This window comes from Podarcis tiliguerta (assembly GCF_965153285.1).
Source record: "Podarcis tiliguerta genome assembly, chromosome: 9".
In the NCBI taxonomy this organism is placed as follows: domain Eukaryota; kingdom Metazoa; phylum Chordata; class Lepidosauria; order Squamata; family Lacertidae; genus Podarcis; species Podarcis tiliguerta.
This window is the reverse complement of record NC_139542.1, coordinates 39,239,099-39,254,994: the sequence shown is the minus strand read 5'-3', so window position 1 is coordinate 39,254,994 and position 15,896 is coordinate 39,239,099. Positions and strand designations below refer to the sequence as shown.

The 15,896-nt window shown below is 43.0% G+C and overlaps 1 long non-coding RNA gene across 1 annotated transcript in view; it reads right to left on the bottom strand.

The window, feature by feature from the left end:
• LOC310685474 overlaps window positions 1-15,896 on the bottom strand; it is an 84,595-nt gene that overhangs the window by 52,997 nt on the left and 15,702 nt on the right. The gene's annotated exons all lie outside the window — the stretch shown is intronic.

The following is a 15,896-nucleotide window of genomic DNA, read 5'->3' as shown; positions in this document are numbered from 1 at the left end:
TCAGTTTTAATTGGCAAAAGGGCACCAGGAAAGGGTACCCCCCCCTCTCTCTCTCTCTCACACACACACACACCTACCTGCTATTTTAAAAGGTGTCCCTGCAAAGAATAGGAAGCTCCTATCTTCTCGTTTCCCCCGAGTGACTAGATTAATTGCTACAATGGTCTTGTCATGCAATCTCAAAATCCCTTTAAGCAAAAGGTGATATATATATATATATATATATATATATATATAGACCTGCAGTGATTACATAGCTATCATTGCAATGGGTTTTAAATGATTTTAAAATACTTCTTTGCCATTCAGTCTTGAATTCATCCAGGTGTGGGCCTCCTCAACTCCCAAATCTTACCCATTGAAATTCTGAATGCTGGTTCAGCAGCCTTGCCCCTCCAGATGTTGTTCGCCCCAGCCAGCATTGCCAATGACCAGGGTCAACAGGAGCTGCTGTCCACAAGCCAATGGTTGCCCAAAGCCTATGCCAAACCTCTTGCATCCGATGTCAATACAGTTGCGGCCTGATTTGATCCCGTATAAGCTGTGTTGTATCCTTCATTTATGGTCTGTTGGTGAGGTGGGAGGAGAGCAGAGCCTGGGCATGCAACAACATCTGGAGGGCGGCCACTGTTTCCCTCATCCCTATCTTATATCATGGCACTGTCTCAAAGTTATTCTCTTGATAATTTCATGTTGCAAAGAGTAGATAAAAGTAAGAAAGAGATTCCAAAGGGAGTGCTCGGTTATTTCCAGATTCCTCAACATGCAGCAGCCAATCTTTCTGATAACGTTGGACATCCAGTAGAGCCAGTTCTCAAGATGAATGCAAAAATTTCTGTCTGCACACATTTTGCAGCACTGTGATTATCCTCCCTTGGGATTGTTTTAGTATTGTATCTGACTCATCGGACCGGATTTGCAGAAGCCGCAGTGTGAAATGCGTAGCACAGAACTGTCGATGCATAGCAAGACGGTGGCACAGGCAAGCCCATGAAAGTGCTTTTGAGAACACATTTTTTCCTGGCTTATGAATGTGGTTGTGACATATGGCACATAATATTAGAAACATTTCTAATTCAAATGACAATACCTAAAATGTGAGTAATTCAATGCCCCTTTTTTACTAGTTCCTGCAAACTCAGAATCTTCTCAGTGTGCATGATCACATGCTGGTGGCTATGGAGCAAGGAGTGATTCACTTATGGTGCTTATCACTCAATTAGTACTTGTCAGAAGTTACTTTGAACATTCATAGAGGGAAGAAACAGGGGTCCCATTTGCTGACCTCCCTCCTTGTGTGTGTTTGATGCAATGTCTGGAAGAGCCTGAGTGTGCAAGAGAGATGTAAATGCATAGTCTTTGCATGCATGGTGATATAAATGGCCCTTGAGCTGAAAAAGAATCTCCACTCCTGTGTTAAAGAAATAAGATGTAAAGTCGGTTGTAGAACTAGAAGCACGGTCACACACCAGCCTGTATGTGGGTTCCCTTAACTGTTAGGAAACATTGGGAAACTAGCAATTTAAAGAGCAGCTTTCACAAAAGGACTTTCAAACAGTCCCGCTCTGCTCTTTGGCTGTGCATACCTGTTCCCAATACCTGTTCCTTTGCTTCTCCCCATGCTAGTTTAAGTTTGTTGGTTAAGTTTTCTAGTAGGGCAGTTTCCTATATACTTTGGTACCAGAATGGGACCTGTTTACTTGAAGAGTCAGTTATTCCCTTACGTGCCTGCTAAACTGCTTTATCTAAAGAACTTGCGCTGCTACAAGTGCATTCTGCATCCATGCAAAGTGGAACTTTCAGTGTTGCAGCACCATTGCTTTGGAAACACCTGCGCCTATTGCTATTTGGCAGGTACCCTCACTATATTGCTCAAACTCTGCTGAACTTTATTTTTGCAGCAGGCCTACCCAGACATTTCATTGAGTTCTGTATTCTTGCTTTATTTTTATTTTATTTTATCTGTGTTTTACTGATAATTATTTTATATTCTTTTTGTACATTCCTTAGAAATTGGTTTCATCTTTTTATGATGAAGGAGCTTAGGTATATTTTCACCTAAATAATAAATAAAGAATCTATTTTCTTGTAAACACAAGTAATATTTCCAGATAATTATCCGTTATCATCTGTCAGCTCCTATATATTTTTAGTTTAGAGTTCAAACAATAGGCAACATGGTACACTTGGCCATTATTTTCTTATTTGCTAGCAACAAGTATGCATCTTTTCTATGTAATGTGGACAGATGTCTTTATTTATTGGCTCATATACTGCACAATAAACCAAGTATCTAGCTGGTGAGTATTACACATCCTTAAATCAGCATAAAAATACTTACGACTGCATTGGGACAGTGGTGAATAGTAACTGAAGGTTTAGCTATGCTGCAATGTTGTGGAGGGGATCCAGCTACAACCACCATGTCAGGCATACTAAGGCATACTTTGATATCCTACAGATGTTCATCCAGACATATTTTGAATGCAATTCCACAGCTTCCTTGAATAGCTTGTGCTTTTGCCAAACCATTTAAAGAACCTAGTGACCCATTGAGCAATCCTTTGGAAGCTCCCAATTCAGGCCTGGAACTTTGCATCCCTCACTGGCTTCTCTTTCCGATAGATGGGAGGAATGGTTCTACACATGCCCAGGGAGGCACATCAGGGCCCCGCCCTTTCCTTTGAAATAAAAAAGGGGGTGGAGCTACTTACACAGGGACCTGGAGAGGGGAGGCCGAAAGTCAATCTAAATCTTTGCAGTAAGAACCAAAGTAGATAAAACATTCAATGTGCGAGTGTATTTAATGTGCCTAGTTTGTGTATTTAAATATCTGTACCACACCTTTCTCAACCAAGACCATACAAAGGGAAAAACAAAATGTGGGCATGGAAGTGCAATATAATAAAAGTTTGAAATACAAAAGATACACACACAAAAAAACCAACAATACATTAAAATACAATGCAACCAGTCTAAAAAGCCACAGCAACAAAATTTCAGTGAAAAGAGCAGAATAAAATGTATCAATTAAAAGCCATTTGAAACAGTTGAGTTTTCAAAGGCTTTTTTAAATACTGCAACAGGCAGGAAGGCTGGACACATAATATTTTGGAAGAACTTCCATAACATAACAGCCAATATTGAGAAAGGACTGCCCCAAGTATCTAGCTGACCTTACTTCTTGTTCCCCCTGTCTACACCTCCAATTAATAATCACAGAGCACAGGAATGATCAGATCACCTCAAGAAGATCATGAGGTCTATGGAGACGGGGGTCAGAAAAGCAAACTTCCACAGTCACCTCCCCATAGCTGCTGTTTAGGGAAGCACATGAGATATGTTACATTCACGCAGTTGATATAATGTCAAGTATGGCTCTTAGACAACTTTGCTCACACTCTGCTTTCTTGCCGACGAAAGGAACAATTGCATTCTGCCTTCCTAATGGCAGCTTTCCATTCTGACATTTCAGTCATATTAGTTGCTCTCCTTTCAATAATCGAGACACCCAAAATGTCTCTGTTGCCTTGGAAAGTGATTGGCTGGTCCTAAAGATACAGTCCTCAAAGCTTCTCAAGGTAATCTGGAGATTACCTATACTGAAAAGATAGTTTTACTAACATAGCAGAAGTTATATTTGTGCACAAGCGCCACCAAGAGGTCATTCTCTTATTTTTCATCTCTCTAGTCCATCTCTTTAAAAAACCCAGACCCACATATATGGAGACTATGCGGACATTATTTACGTTAGGGAGGGTTGGGGGAACTGTGGCCCTCCAGATTTTCTTGGACTTCAGATCCCATCAGTCCCAGCCAGCCCAAGAATTAGAGGTAAACAAAGAAAGAATGTGAAATTAATTCAATGCGGGGCAGAGGTAGCCAATGTGGTTCTTTCCAGATGTGGTTGGTCTATAATTCCCATTGGATATGCTGGTTGGACTGGCATCCAGCAACATCTGGATCCAGCAACATCTGGCTGGACTGGCATCCAGCAACACCCTGCAGTTGGGTGTGGGGAAGGGAACTAATGTTCAGGGGTATCAGTTCAACAACATTTGGAAGGCCACAGGTTCCTTATCTCTGATTTACACAAAACTATAAGGGACGCGGGTGGCGCTGTGGGTTAAAGCCTCAGTACCTAGGGCTTGCCGATCGAAAGGTTGGCGGTTCGAATCCCCGCGGCGGGGTGCGCTCCCGTTGTTCGGTCCCAGCGTCTGCCAACCTAGCAGTTCGAAAGCACTCTCGGGTGCAAGTAGATAAATAGGGACCGCTTACTAGCGGGAAGGTAAACGGCGTTTCCGTGTGCGGCTCTGGCTCGCCAGAGCAGCTTCGTCACGCTGGCCACATGACCCGGAAGTGTCTTCGGACAGCACTGGCCCCCGGCCTCTTTGAGTGAGATGGGCGCACAACCCTAGAGTCTGTCAAGACTGGCCCGTACGGGCAGGGGTACCTTTACCTTTATCATCATATTTTCCTTCCCTCCCCACAACTACATATTTAAACATCGCACCTTGTCATTATTGAACAGTAACAGATCCAGACTTCTTAGTCTCTTCACTAAACATTTTCTTTGGATGAACCTGTATAGCTATTTATTCACCTTACAGGAAACATTTTCCTTGTTTCGGATAGGATGGAATGGTAAGACTGGAATCAGAGTATCTGAAGGCACTAAAAGGCAACAAAATAATGAAGAAAACGGTCTGCTCGGATACAGAAATCACTAGAAGAATATGAAGAATGTTAAGAGTATAATTAAAATAATTGTTATGTTCCATAACAGGGGTGGGGAGCCTTTTGATGAAAGTTTCATAAACTGTTTTTGGAGGGGAATGTGGTCTTCAAACAAACAAAGGAAAAAACAGTGCCGTAGTTGTCTTTCAAGGGCCCGCGCTTTTATTTTCTATTTGGAAACAACAAAATGCATAAGAAAGAAAGAAAGAAAGAAAGAAAGAAAGAAAGAAAGAAAGAAAGATGTATTGACTTAGTTCCTTTATTTCTTAAATATGTTCATACAATTGGTTTGAATTCCAGTGTATAGACTCTTACAGTCTATATCAAGATACTGTTGGACGTATTTATATTAAAGCATAATGTTGTGTTTATTGTGTTACTTTTGAGAAATGTGTCAAGTGGGTTCTCTAAAGGAAAGAAGCAGGCAGGAATTCATCCACTGTGTAATATGATTATTTGAAGAAGAACCGGACAAGCATCTGCCCTTGGTTGTGGTTTTCATTGATTTCTCCAAGGCTTTTACTTCTGTGAGTATCCTATACATATCTCTCCGTGTGTCTGCATTTTTAAAATTTTTGACACAATCCCTAAAGCGTTATCAAGACCACACTTTGAATAAGTTTTTGGACCCTGTAGCACAAAGGAAACAAAACTTTGATGAGTCTGAATGCCTAATTCATGAAACATCCCTGTGCTGAGAGTCTCTTCAAGGCTAGTCATGCTCTGAAGACCGATCACCATTTTTGCAATGTTATTCTTTCCTAACCTATCAGGTTATTTGCCCAAAGAGTGGCTGGAAACCAGACAGTGCAAACCTGAGAAAAGTGCAAAGTCAGTTTGTGAGATGAAAGCATTGAATTGTATGTGGCTAAGGCTGCCGTCTAAAACACAGGACATAATCCAGGCCAAATTAAGCTACAATCCTCAATTCCCTCAATAGGAAGTAAACATCACTGAACAGAGTGGGACGTAGTTTTGAGCAAGCATGTGTAGGGTTGTATTTTATGTCCCTCTTTCTTTAGTGGTGGTGCAGTGTAGTGGGCAGATCCACGCCATACATTTAAAGCACATGACTTCTCCCCAAAAGAATCATGGGAACTGTCATTTGACCCTCAGAGAGCTACAGGGCCCCAGCACCCTTAACAAACCTCAGTTCCTGGGATTATTTGGAAGAAGCCATGTGGTCTAAATTGTGTGGATTAGCCTTGATTCCCTTCCATTCAAACCGATGGCACATTAAAAGGCTTGGTTTGGGCCACATCCCCTGCTGTGAAACATCATTGCCAGGCATGAAGCATAGTCTCTTCAAGGAATGGGAAAGGGGATTTGGCCATGGGGCACTGACAGGGGGGGTGGGAGGGATGGAGCCAATCTCTAAGGTAGAGGGGAGGGTGATGGGTCAGAATGCCTGTCATTGTGAAAGTGATTGCACTGGGGATGAGGGTGGGAACAGATCTATCTAGGAGCTGCAGAAGGCAGTTGTAATTGGAGGGAGAAGCAGGGGTTGAGGCTGAGCACTATTAGCCAAACAAGAAGGGATGTCAGAGGGAGTCATGCAGCAGCTCCACATACCAGGCTGGTCACCATTATGATGGCCATTGCATGATTTGGACTGGGTAGCTTGGGGATGGAAAGACCACAAAAAGCTGCTTGGTAGACCAAACAACTCCCTGGTAACACAGTTCCAGGTTACAGAGTCATAGGAGTCCTGCCTCTACTGGCAGCCTCCTTAATCATTATCATCATTGTGGTCTGGCCAGGCCAGGCCAGGGACCTCTGGACTTTGAAACACCCACCTCCAGGGAGTACCTAGCAAGGAAGGGCAATGTGATGCCGTGTAACACAGGCTGCCATCCCTTTAAAAACGTTTTCTGTGGGTGTTGGCATAGTGTCCACTGTCTATCCACAATGTGGCCATGTTTTCGCTTTCCTCCTAAAATTCCCATGAAGGGGGGGGGGGAGAATGATCATACAAAAATATTTATTTTTAAAACTCACTTCATTTACTTTCCTTTTTTCCTTTTCTTTTGGGCTCATCTCCTTCTCCCCTGCCCATATCCCCATCTTAACCAGGAGCAGTTGGGACACAGCTGTTTGTTTGTTTTGCACCCTGGGCACATTGGCATACCTGTCCCTTGGCAGACACATCGTGGTCGGATTTCTCTGGCCCATTGGGACATACACAGTTTGGTTTATAGCAGCTTTCCAATGAAGCTGTGATTTCCTCTACATTATTTCCCCCTTGTTTAGGAGGGGCCATTATTGCTCAAGAACTGATGCCCTTTTGTGCATTAAGGAAGGTGGCATTTAACATGCCAAGCATAGAAGGAGATGAAGAAATGCTATGCAAAAAAAATCTCAAACAAATAATTTTTTCTTCAACTTAGTCTGATGACTGAGTGAAAAGCAGCATTTTACCAATTGCCTTAAGTACAGGCTATACTGTTTTAAGTATTTGTGTTGTTGTTACTTTTAAGGACAATGAAGCAGGAATTCCAGAGATTAAGGCCACAAAGTTTAACTAAGAGGAACTTTGCCTGTGTATAATTCTCTGCCTACTACACAGAGAAGGAGTGATTGGCTGCAATCAGCTTTCCTGTTTCAAACAATAAAGACTTATGTTTCTTCATAACCAGAAATCTATTATCCTCTTTAGCCTTTCTGGTTCCCACAGAACATTTAAACAAACAGATTTAATTGTTCTTTCATCTTAATTATTTCTGCCCAAGGCCTTTTGCATAACACTTAGTGGTGATCTCCCAAAATCTCTGTAAGGCCCATTGATACTTTTGCCCTGATCTAACTACACAAAGAACCCTGTCACAAAGTGACAGATTACAAAGAGTGAAAGACAAACTAAACCACAATTATTTGAGTAGTAATTGGTGTGTGTGTTCATTCTATGTTGATGCTCGCCATATGAGTTTCTTTCTGCATTAAACACTAGCTCTAGTTCCTGGCTGGTTGGAGGAAACTGTAAAACCTTTAGGAAATGCCTTTCATTTTATTCATATGCAATACCTTTAATTTGATTAAAGTAATAACATAACTTTAGCTAGCTTTTCCATATGGGAAGAGTGGCCAATTACTTGTCCTGAACTGGCTTTTTTTCCCAAGGTGGCAAAACAGGAAAGAAGAAAGACTTATGAGTTTCTTATAAGCAAGCAGAAAAGTTGTGAAAACCTTGCAAATTTGCATCTGTGTGCTGAATTGCTTGACCCTGCCACATAATCTTTGCCAGGGTTGCAGTATATGCGATTTTTGGGAGCACTTTTTTTTGGTCAAATCAGAGCTGAGGTGGGAAAGAAAAGGTTGAAGCTGATGAGAAAACAAAAAGGGAGGAAAAACTTATTATTCCTATTATTTAATGAATGTATATACTGCCCTATACCTAGACGTCTCAGGGCGGTTCACAGAATAAAATCAAAATATAAAAACCACAAAATACATAATCAAAATAAAAACAACCACCCAATAATGCCATATTTTAAAAGGGCATAGGATGTCAATCAAATCAACCAAAGGCCTGGTTAAAAAGGGACATTTTTGCCTGGTGCCTAAAGGTGTATAATGACGCCAGGCGTATTTCCCTGGGGAGAGCATTCCACAGACAGGGAGCCACTGCAAAGAAGGCCCGTTCTCGTGTTGCCACCCTCCGGACCCCTTGAGGGGGAGGCACACAAAGAAGGGCCTCAGAAGATGATCTCAGGGTCTGAGTAGGTATTGAGGTATTGTGGTCCTGAACCATGGATGTGTGGAGAAGCAGTGTTCAAATAAAACACTAATGGTGCAATGCTGTGATATATGGGAGGGTGTCACAGAAGCCATATCAGCTCTATCTCTCCAATGCTGAAGGCACGGCTCCATTGTTAGAAGGGGAAATCTGATGCTGGAGCCTTCCTCTTCAATGCTGGCAGCTCCGCTGATGCCCAGGTCCAACCCACACTGGAGCTCTGACATTGGTAGGGCCAAGGTGGAGGCATTCTGTGGTGCACCAAGAATGACCCTAAGCCTTCCCAGTCTCCTGACATGCCACCCTACCAGGGCAAATGTAGGTGTGTTTCTGAGCATGTGTAAATCCCTTCCTCCTCCTGGAAAATGGGGGGGGGGGGAATGTTAAAGACTCAGAGCAAGAACTGCAAAGCAGCAAAGCATTAAACCACTATTCCTTTTCTCACTGCCCTGGGATTGTACAGTTAGGGAACATCTGTACTACAAAACTAGATGTACATCACATTCATTGTTGTCCAGAGAAGCTGGGAAAGTTTGCTTTTGTGAGAGTAGAGCTAAAATGAATTAAAATGTAAACGTGCATCATATAAAAAGTATACTAAGAGAATTTGTAATAAAAGTAATTCATTTCTGCCTCTTTTAGTAACATGAGAGCAAGTATAATTATTCACTTGACCCTAAATACAGACCTTCCAAATGTCCCTATTTTCCAGGGATGTCCCTGATTTAAAGAAGCTGTCCCAGTTTCTGATTTGATCCCAGAATGTCCCTATTTTCATTGGAGAAATGTTGGAGGGTATGGAGTTATCCGACCCCTGAGTCATCTGTATAGACAATCCTGCATAGGGAAGTGGTTTTTTTATGTTTAATGTTTTATTATGTTATTATAAATGTTGGAAGCTGCCCAGAGTGGCTGGGGCAGCCCAGTAAGATTTGTGGGGTATAAATAGTGGAATTATCATTATGGAATGGGATGTCCCTATTTTCATTGGAGAAATGTTAGAGGGTATGTAAATATTGTCCCCCAAACCGCAGAAACCTTGCCAATGGGGTTTACTCCCTAGTAAATACAGTTAAGATTGCTGTGCTTTTTATGAAGATATATTTAACAGCTACTGTTACGGAAAATATTTTTCTTCATAACCTCTCATTTTGCTTAATTGACCAAAGGTTGTAAGTGACCTTTACCTGAATTGGCCCTAAATTAAAAGGCAAAGGCAGGAGGAAGTCAGAGGATGATTTGCCCTTTAAAGAGGATACATGTCAACTTCCAAACTCCCCATTCATGTGAATCCATGCAGAGAAGAGTGCCTTCTCCACCCCTTTGCACCACACACCTGCCCACCATAGGAAAGGGAGGATCTACTTCCTCTCTGGAAAACACAGGACTACCACATTCTGGATTGGGTTCACATTTCCCCTTTGTGAAAAACAAGTGAGAACCATTTATAAAGCTGTGCAAGTGAAGCATTTCTGCTAAACGCTCCATAGAGTCGTGGAAGTTCTTTTCCCATTACAGCTCACAGTGGGGTAATATCTACGTAGACAATCCTTAATAAGATCCAAGTCAATTTGTAGGTACCTAAAGAAGCTGATGAAGTCATTACCAAGCTTGAATGCACACAGGAAGCGGTAAGCAGCAAATGTTTCCTGATGGACGGGACTCCGTGCCATGAGCAGCTTATGGTTCTGTGAAGCACAAGGTGTGCATTTATAAGGAACTAGTGAAGGGTGGCCTATTAAGTCAAATGGGACACTGCCCTGCCAATTCCAGTCAGCTCCCATCTGCCTGCCTTCTTACAGGCAGTCCACAAGGTGACCCTAGCTCTCAGCTTCCTCTTCCTCTGTTTCAGTGTTGCTCTTGTAGAACTCAGCAGGGAGGATGATGGGACAAAACTAGAATTGGCTCCAACTATCATTGTCTCTAGATCCACATTGGACTCCCTTGTCTTCTGCCCTAGCAGTCCCAATGGACACTGCATGTAACAGTGGGGTGGAACATGTAACATGTGGTGTAGTGGTTAAAGTGGACCTGGGAGACCAGGGTTAAAACCACATCTGGCCATGAAGCTCACTGGGTGACCTTGGGCAAGTCACTGGCTAACCTACCTCACAGGGTTGTTGTGGGGATTAAATGAGGAGGGGGGAGAGCCATGTACCCCACATTGAGCTCCTTGGGGGGGGGGTATAAATGCAATAAATAATAATAACAACATGACTGGACTTCTACAGATTCTCACCTCATGCCCCCACCCCTACTTCTAAGGAGCCTTTTTAAAAATGTATTAGCTTAATGATTTCCCGCTCTGGAGGGTAGGATTCAAACCAATGGCTTCACGTTACAAAAAAAGGAGTTTGACTTAACTTTCTGACTTTTGACAGTGGAATGGTCTCCCTCCTGAGGTTGTGGACTCTCCTTCCTTGGAGGTTTTTAAGCAGAGGTTGGATGGCCATATGTCATGGATGCTTTAGTTGAGATTTAGCTAGATGACTATTGAGGTCTCCTCCAACTCTAGCGTTCTACAATTCTATGATTAATGTATTTTAGGATGCAATCCTATGCATGCCTACCTCCTAGGAGTAACTCTCATTAAACACAGTGGGACTTACTTCCGAGTAGCACAGATAGGATTGTTCTGTTGCTGATTTATGTTGCCCTGCGGGCCCAAAAATGACTTCATGCTTACGTTAGTTTAAGGGTTTAAAGTGGCTTAACTATGTATGCCACCTTTACAAATTTACAGCAGCTTAAGAGATTATGGACTCTTGTAAAGTCATAATAAGGCAGCTTTAACGGTCATTATGTTGTAAGGCTTTGTTCTGTTTTGTGCTCGTTTTAAAATTCCCCTAATACATTCAGTTTAAAACCACGGGTCAATGTAATGAAGGGCAAAGGCTGAAGTGTCCACATTAATCAACTCACATGGAAATACCCAGCCTGTGAGTGCTTGCTCATGTTCTAAAATATCCAAGAAAGTCTCATTTGAAATTGTGGAGTGGATTCCAGTGAAAGCCACTTACACAATCATAGTTTGTTCAAGAAGCCCAAACCAGAAAACTTATGTGATTTCCTGTGTGTGTATTTCTTTTTTCAATGCAGCTTTTCATTGAAAAAAACTTAATTCTGTCCTTTGCCTCTGCTGCTACTGGCCCTTTTTGTATTGACTTTGCTTTCTTATCTGATAGCAATAAATTTCCACTAGGGTGGAAAACCAACTAAGCCAGTGACCCCTATTCCCCATGGCTTCCAGACAATGGAGAGGGGACCTTGCAGACACTCCAGCGGTTTCTAAGCCTCATTTGTGCACATTTTCATTCAGGAGTTTGGACTGTGTGCAATTAGAGAGAGTCTCTGTTTAAAGGGACCTCATGGGGTCACAACAGATCACTGGAGCAATAAATTACTGGTTCTTCAGAAGCAGAGGGAGCGTGGAAATTATGGGAGGGAGGTGGAGGGAGGTGAAAGGGTAAATGCAATAGAACTGAATGTAAGAATCTGACTCTTGAATGAAGAAATCACCAGCCTTGTAAATATCAGCACTTTGGACAATGATGGCTATACCAGAAGCTGCAAATTGGTTTGCTTACATTTAGGATGTCTATGGTCGAGTCATTGCCTTCTACGTAAAAGTAACTGCTGAGAAAAGGCCTGTAATGTTTTGCTCTCAAGAAGCGGGGAACAATCATTGCATCAAAGTGTGCTTAAATGCAAGCCTACCCAGATCTTAAGTCACCAGTCAAAGAAAAGCAAGCACGCAGAATAAATGCAACATTATGCTGCAGAACCACATTTTTGTGCTCAGCTCCAACTGATCTGTGAATAACTACCAACACTTCCCTTTCCTACTCATCTCACCATAGGCTGGCTGGCAGTCCCATGCTTACCAGAGACTGAAATGCATCAGCCAGGTTGCTATGGCTTCCTGGTGCTGCTCAGTGTTTAGAATTGCTGCAGGCTGTATCCGTGATTGCCTGGTTCACACGTTGCATTGTTACTGTCCATACAGCAGCATGTTCAAGGATGGTCAGAACACATCTTGGTTTTTAAAGAGAGCTATGATGGCAACCTTAGGTTAAATTAAGACCAGGCAACACACATTTTTATTCAGTCAGGCAACTAAGTATCATATACCATGCTTAAAGGTAAAGGGACCCCTGACCATTAGGTCCAGTCGTGACCGACTCTGGGGTTGCAGCGCTCATCTCACTTTATTGGCCGAGGGAGCCGGCATACAGCTTCTGGGTCATGTGGCCAGCATGACTAAGCAGCTTCTGGCAAACCAGAGCAGGGCACAGAAATGCCGTTTACCTTCCCGCCAGAGCGGTACCTATTTATCTACTTGCAATTTGTGCTTTCGAACTGCTAGGTTTGCAGGAGCTGGGACCAAGCAACGGGAGCTCACCCCGTCGTGGGGATTCAAACCGCTGACCTTCCGATCGGCAAGTCCTAGGCCCTGTGGTTTAACCCACTGCACCACCCGCGTCCCTATACCATGCTTAACAAACCCCAAAACAACAGACAGTTGTGTTGGTTCATAGTGAAACATTCCAAAGTCAACAGTAGGGTGCCACAGAAAATTGTACTAAAATGTCACAAAATAGTACCAAGTCATCTGTTTCTCTCTCCCCACATCCTAGCCTGATGAGGAGTTCTGGAGAACTTGAAGACTTGCTCAATATTGATTGACCCTAATAAATATTCCACTCTTCTCTGGATTTTGGATTAATGTCTCCAACAGCTGAAACCCTAACTGTTCACAAAGAGTACAAAGCCACGTTGATTGAACTCATTGGGACTTAGTCCAATGATTGCAAGCTAAATATATGATTTGATGATCGGGCGAGCAATATGGTGTGTGTATTATTTATTACATTTATATCCCAACTTTCTTCTGTCAAGGAATCCAAGGCATTATGGAACATCTAATGAAAATCATGTGAGGAAAAGGTCCTCCTAACAGAAAGGGGAATGCAGACAAACTGGTTGCTTGTTATCCTCTAAAGGTCAGCACTAGGCAAACTGTAGGAGCAATGCCTTGCTGTGCTTCATAGGGGTTAGGGCCTCCCAGAGCTCCTTTGGCCAAGCCAAGAAGGGCTCTTGAGGATGGAGCGTCCTCTAGTGTGTTCAGTACGTGGGAAAATGCCAAGCCAAGGGCCATAAATATCTCATTAGTTTCATTCCCAATTAAGCGTGAAATGATGGCTCTTTATTGGAGTGAGCGCGTGGAGCAGAAGGAGAGGAGAGCTGGGTCAAGCCACGGAGGAGAAGGAAGACATACAATATTGTCATACAATATGGATACCTGTGGCATCCATGTTGCTGCTCTCTGGGCTCTCAACCCAATCCTGTGGACCCAAGCCGCCACCCCCGAGTTACAGTTTCCAGCACCCTTAACAAGCTTCCCAGGATACTTTGGGGAAAGTCATGTGCGTTGAATGTGCTTTTAATGTATGGTGTGGATCTGAGCATAAGAACATAAGAAGGGCGGCTGGATCAGGCCAGTGGCCCAACTAGTCCAGCAGCCCGTTTTCACAGGTTTCAACCAGATGCCTGTGGGAAACCCACTAGCAGGACCCGAATGCCACAACATTCTCCCCTCCAGCAGTTTTAAAGAACTGGTATTCAGAAGTATTACTGTCTCTTGACTATGAAGACATAGCATAACCATCATGGCAAGTAGCCATCAATAGACTTATCCTCCATGAATTTATCTAATCCTTGAAAGCCATCCAGGTTGTTGGTCCACTCTCTTTTGTCTACTCTATGATAATCTATTGTGTGATACTCCACAGTACAGTGGTACCTTGGTTGTTGAATGGCTTGGCTCCCGAACAAATCAGCTCCTGAATGCCGCAAACCCAGAAGTAAGTGCTCCGGTTTGCGAACGTTTTTTGGAAGCTGAACTTCTGACGCGGCTTCCATGGCTTCAGCTTGAGTGCAGGAAGCTCCTTCAGCCAAGTGGAAGCTGCGTCTTGGTTTTCAAATGGTTCTGGGAGTCGAATGGACTCGCAGAACGGATTCAGTTTGACAATCAAGGTGCCATTGTATACAGGAATGTGGTGACAATTCTGTAAGGTAAGAAGCTCACATGTATTTGGGGGTGAGGGGTGTTCATATTTGGCTTTAGAAATATGTTTCATGGGCAATATAAAACATTTATTACCTCACAGAACTGCTGTCACCAGTTCCCTTTCCCATGTGAAATAGTGAGGTAGAGATGGGAGGAAGAGATGACATTATGGACCACCAGTTGGGCTAAGAGAAGGCAGCCCTTGGATGCAGTCTGTGCAGCCTATTCCCAAAAAGCCAGTTTGTGGGTCATGCTGTCCTATTACAGCACTAATCACATCTGGAACAGAATAAGGGTATTTGTAATGCCAGCTCCATGACCTGTGGGAGCTGGCATTATGCCTTTTGCATATGTTAGTTATTTTGTATGAGCCCACTACTAAAAGTCAGACATATATAACAGCACATTTATTTGCAAACATTCTGCATAGTACCAAACACAGCTTCCTCATCTGTGTACACAGGAACCTTTGAACAATATCAATCGTCCTTCTGGTCTAAAGCTAAGCTACCTTTTAGAAAAGCTTTATATACTGGTGTGCTATTGCTCCTCTCCTATTCTTTAAAACTGATGGTCCTGAAACACAATTTCACTTAGAAAGGCTGAAACGCAATACCAGTTTTAAAAAGGGAAACTGGAGCCTTGTGCAAAATCTAATCCTATTCTTAGAATCATTTCATGGAAGCAAGAAAAAAGAAATCTTGAAGCCATCCTAATAAAGCTGAACTTGTGAAATCCCTTTACTAGAAAATGTCATTTGATATCAAACCCTCCCTGGTATCTCTGCAAAGGGGCAAATATGTTAAAGGGCAGGTGCCCCCAACTTAACCCTTAGCTTGGTCTATTTCTTAACAAGGAATTTCTTATTTTCATTGTTGTGAGAAGAAGAGAACCAGAGAGATATGGCAGGAAACAGAAAGGGAGAAAGAGAGATGCAAAATTGATCTGGCAACTTGTTTGTTGCTTAAGGAAAAGGGACCCCTGACCATTAGGTCCAGTCGTGACCGACTCTGGGGTTGCGGCGCTCATCTCGCTTTATTGGCCGAGGGAGCCGGCGTACAGTTTCCGGATCATGTGGCCAGCATGACTAAGCCGCTTCTGGCGAACCAGAGCAGCACACAGAAACGCTGTTTACCTTCCCGCCGGAGCGGTACCTATTTATCTACTTGCACTTTGACGTGCTTTCAAACTGCTAGGTTGGCAGCAGCAGGGACTGAACAACGGGAGCTCACCCCGTCACGGGGATTCAAACCGCTGACCTTCTGATCGGCAAGCCCTAGGCTCTGTGGTTTAGACTACAAGTGTTTACGCATGCACTAATCAAATGTAAAGAATTCAAGCTACACATGCATGCCT